The sequence below is a fragment of the Ranitomeya variabilis genome, chromosome 2, assembly GCF_051348905.1.
Source record: "Ranitomeya variabilis isolate aRanVar5 chromosome 2, aRanVar5.hap1, whole genome shotgun sequence".
Taxonomy (NCBI): domain Eukaryota; kingdom Metazoa; phylum Chordata; class Amphibia; order Anura; family Dendrobatidae; genus Ranitomeya; species Ranitomeya variabilis.
This window is the reverse complement of record NC_135233.1, coordinates 96,876,230-96,881,114: the sequence shown is the minus strand read 5'-3', so window position 1 is coordinate 96,881,114 and position 4,885 is coordinate 96,876,230. Positions and strand designations below refer to the sequence as shown.

At 36.9% G+C, this 4,885-nt stretch overlaps 1 long non-coding RNA gene across 1 annotated transcript; it reads left to right on the top strand.

The window, feature by feature from the left end:
* Positions 1-1,870: 1,870 nt before the first annotated feature.
* On the top strand, positions 1,871-3,666 carry LOC143804548 (uncharacterized). Its single transcript, XR_013221053.1, has 2 exons — positions 1,871-3,384; positions 3,555-3,666. It is a non-coding gene; the product is annotated as an uncharacterized LOC143804548 (long non-coding RNA).
* Positions 3,667-4,885: the final 1,219 nt, after the last annotated feature.

The window sequence follows — 4,885 nt, the reverse complement described above, 5'->3', positions numbered from 1 at the left end:
AAGGGAGACTTTAGAAACCCAATAATATTTAAAAAAAAAAAAAATAGGCTTTCTATGGCCCACTGAATGAGAGGGAGAGAGGTGGCACACCCAGGAGTCAAGACTGGCACACAAGCTGAAAGGGCAATATTACTCTCCCACTGTTTTTTTTTTTTTTTTTTTTTTTTCAGGGAGACTTTAGAAACCAAATAATATTAAAAAAACCCAAAAAATTAATAGCCTTTCTATGGCCCACTGAATGAGAGAGAGAGGTGGCACACCCAGGAGTCAAGACTGGCACACAAGCTGAAAGGGCAATATTACTCTCCCACTGTTTTTTTATGTATTTTTTGTTTTTTAAGGGAGACTTTAGAAACCCAATAATATTTAAAAAAAAAAAAAAAAAGGCTTTCTATGGCCCACAATTAGAGAGAGAGGTGGCACACCCAGGAGTCAAGACTGGCACACAAGCTGAAAGGGCAATATTACTCTCCCACTGTTTTTTTATGTTTTTTTTTTTCAGGGAGACTTTAGAAACCAAATAATAAGAAAAAAAATAAATAAATAAATAGGCTTTCTATAGCCCACTGAATGAGAGATAGCACACACAGCAGTGGCACACAAGCCCTGACTGAGGCCAATATTTTTCTCCCACTGATTGATGTAGTGTTTTTGTGTTGAGGTAGATTTTAGAACACAAATCAAGGAAAAAAAAAAAAAATGCTTTCTATGGCCCACTGAATGAGAGAGAGGTGGCACACCCAGGAGTCAAGACTGGCACACAAGCTGAAAGGGCAATATTACTCTCCCACTGTTTTTTTATGTATTTTTTGTTTTTTAAGGGAGACTTTAGAAACCCAATAATATTTAAAAAAAAAAATAAATAGGCTTTCTATGGCCCACTGAATGAGAGGGAGAGAGGTGGCACACCCAGGAGTCAAGACTGGCACACAAGCTGAAAGGGCAATATTACTCTCCCACTGTTTTTTTATGTATTCTTTGTTTTTTAAGGGAGACTTTAGAAACCCAATAATATTTAAAAAAAAAAAAAATAGGCTTTCTATGGCCCACTGAATGAGAGGGAGAGAGGTGGCACACCCAGGAGTCAAGACTGGCACACAAGCTGAAAGGGCAATATTACTCTCCCACTGTTTTTTTTTTTTTTTTTTTTTTTTCAGGGAGACTTTAGAAACCAAATAATATTAAAAAAACCCAAAAAATTAATAGCCTTTCTATGGCCCACTGAATGAGAGAGAGAGGTGGCACACCCAGGAGTCAAGACTGGCACACAAGCTGAAAGGGCAATATTACTCTCCCACTGTTTTTTTATGTATTTTTTGTTTTTTAAGGGAGACTTTAGAAACCCAATAATATTTAAAAAAAAAAAAAAAAAGGCTTTCTATGGCCCACAATTAGAGAGAGAGGTGGCACACCCAGGAGTCAAGACTGGCACACAAGCTGAAAGGGCAATATTACTCTCCCACTGTTTTTTTTTTTTGTTTTTGTTTTTCAGGGAGACTTTAGAAACCAAATAATATTAAAAAAAACAAAAAAATAAATAGCCTTTCTATGGCCCACTGAATGAGAGAGAGAGGTGGCACACCCAGGAGTCAAGACTGGCACACAAGCTGAAAGGGCAATATTACTCTCCCACTGTTTTTTTATTATTATTTTTTTTTTTTCAGGGAGACTTTAGAAACCAAATAATATTAAAAAAACCAAAAAAATAAATAGCCTTTCTATGGCCCACTGAATGAGAGAGAGAGGTGGCACACCCAGGAGTCAAGACTGGCACACAAGCTGAAAGGGCAATATTACTCTCCCACTGTTTTTTTATGTTGTTTTTTTTCAGGGAGACTTTAGAAACCAAATAATAAGAAAAAAAATAAATAAATAAATAGGCTTTCTATAGCCCACTGAATGAGAGATAGCACACACAGCAGTGGCACACAAGCCCTGACTGAGGCCAATATTTTTCTCCCACTGATTGATGTAGTGTTTTTGTGTTGAGGTAGATTTTAGAACACAAATCAAGGAAAAAAAAAAAAAATGCTTTCTATGGCCCACTGAATGAGAGAGAGGTGGCACACCCAGGAGTCAAGACTGGCACACAAGCTGAAAGGGCAATATTACTCTCCCACTGTTTTTTTATGTATTTTTTGTTTTTTAAGGGAGACTTTAGAAACCCAATAATATTTAAAAAAAAAAATAAATAGGCTTTCTATGGCCCACTGAATGAGAGGGAGAGAGGTGGCACACCCAGGAGTCAAGACTGGCACACAAGCTGAAAGGGCAATATTACTCTCCCACTGTTTTTTTATGTATTCTTTGTTTTTTAAGGGAGACTTTAGAAACCCAATAATATTTAAAAAAAAAAAAAATAGGCTTTCTATGGCCCACTGAATGAGAGGGAGAGAGGTGGCACACCCAGGAGTCAAGACTGGCACACAAGCTGAAAGGGCAATATTACTCTCCCACTGTTTTTTTATGTTTTTTTTTTTCAGGGAGACTTTAGAAACCAAATAATAAGAAAAAAAATAAATAAATAAATAGGCTTTCTATAGCCCACTGAATGAGAGATAGCACACACAGCAGTGGCACACAAGCCCTGACTGAGGCCAATATTTTTCTCCCACTGATTGATGTAGTGTTTTTGTGTTGAGGTAGATTTTAGAACACAAATCAAGGAAAAAAAAAAAAAATGCTTTCTAAGGCCCACTGAATGAGAGAGAGGTGGCACACCCAGGAGTCAAGACTGGCACACAAGCTGAAAGGGCAATATTACTCTCCCACTGTTTTTTTATGTATTTTTTGTTTTTTAAGGGAGACTTTAGAAACCCAATAATATTTAAAAAAAAAAATAAATAGGCTTTCTATGGCCCACTGAATGAGAGGGAGAGAGGTGGCACACCCAGGAGTCAAGACTGGCACACAAGCTGAAAGGGCAATATTACTCTCCCACTGTTTTTTTATGTATTCTTTGTTTTTTAAGGGAGACTTTAGAAACCCAATAATATTTAAAAAAAAAAAAAAATAGGCTTTCTATGGCCCACTGAATGAGAGGGAGAGAGGTGGCACACCCAGGAGTCAAGACTGGCACACAAGCTGAAAGGGCAATATTACTCTCCCACTGTTTTTTTTTTTTTTTTTTTTTTTCAGGGAGACTTTAGAAACCAAATAATATTAAAAAAACCCAAAAAATTAATAGCCTTTCTATGGCCCACTGAATGAGAGAGAGAGGTGGCACACCCAGGAGTCAAGACTGGCACACAAGCTGAAAGGGCAATATTACTCTCCCACTGTTTTTTTATGTATTTTTTGTTTTTTAAGGGAGACTTTAGAAACCCAATAATATTTAAAAAAAAAAAAAAAAAGGCTTTCTATGGCCCACAATTAGAGAGAGAGGTGGCACACCCAGGAGTCAAGACTGGCACACAAGCTGAAAGGGCAATATTACTCTCCCACTGTTTTTTTTTTTTGTTTTTGTTTTTCAGGGAGACTTTAGAAACCAAATAATATTAAAAAAAACAAAAAAATAAATAGCCTTTCTATGGCCCACTGAATGAGAGAGAGAGGTGGCACACCCAGGAGTCAAGACTGGCACACAAGCTGAAAGGGCAATATTACTCTCCCACTGTTTTTTTATTATTATTTTTTTTTTTTCAGGGAGACTTTAGAAACCCAATAATATTAAAAAAACCAAAAAAATAAATAGCCTTTCTATGGCCCACTGAATGAGAGAGAGAGGTGGCACACCCAGGAGTCAAGACTGGCACACAAGCTGAAAGGGCAATATTACTCTCCCACTGTTTTTTTATGTTTTTTTTTTTCAGGGAGACTTTAGAAACCAAATAATAAGAAAAAAAATAAATAAATAAATAGGCTTTCTATAGCCCACTGAATGAGAGATAGCACACACAGCAGTGGCACACAAGCCCTGACTGAGGCCAATATTTTTCTCCCACTGATTGATGTAGTGTTTTTGTGTTGAGGTAGATTTTAGAACACAAATCAAGGAAAAAAAAAAAAAATGCTTTCTATGGCCCACTGAATGAGAGAGAGGTGGCACACCCAGGAGTCAAGACTGGCACACAAGCTGAAAGGGCAATATTACTCTCCCACTGTTTTTTTATGTATTTTTTGTTTTTTAAGGGAGACTTTAGAAACCCAATAATATTTAAAAAAAATAAATAAATAGGCTTTCTATGGCCCACTGAATGAGAGGGAGAGAGGTGGCACACCCAGGAGTCAAGACTGGCACACAAGCTGAAAGGGCAATATTACTCTCCCACTGTTTTTTTATGTATTCTTTGTTTTTTAAGGGAGACTTTAGAAACCCAATAATATTTAAAAAAAAAAAAAAATAGGCTTTCTATGGCCCACTGAATGAGAGGGAGAGAGGTGGCACACCCAGGAGTCAAGACTGGCACACAAGCTGAAAGGGCAATATTACTCTCCCACTGTTTTTTTTTTTTTTTTTTTTTTTTCAGGGAGACTTTAGAAACCAAATAATATTAAAAAAAACCAAAAAATTAATAGCCTTTCTATGGCCCACTGAATGAGAGAGAGAGGTGGCACACCCAGGAGTCAAGACTGGCACACAAGCTGAAAGGGCAATATTACTCTCCCACTGTTTTTTTATGTATTTTTTGTTTTTTAAGGGAGACTTTAGAAACCCAATAATATTTAAAAAAAAAAAAAAAAAGGCTTTCTATGGCCCACAATTAGAGAGAGAGGTGGCACACCCAGGAGTCAAGACTGGCACACAAGCTGAAAGGGCAATATTACTCTCCCACTGTTTTTTTTTTTTGTTTTTGTTTTTCAGGGAGACTTTAGAAACCAAATAATATTAAAAAAAACAAAAAAATAAATAGCCTTTCTATGGCCCACTGAATGAGAGAGAGAG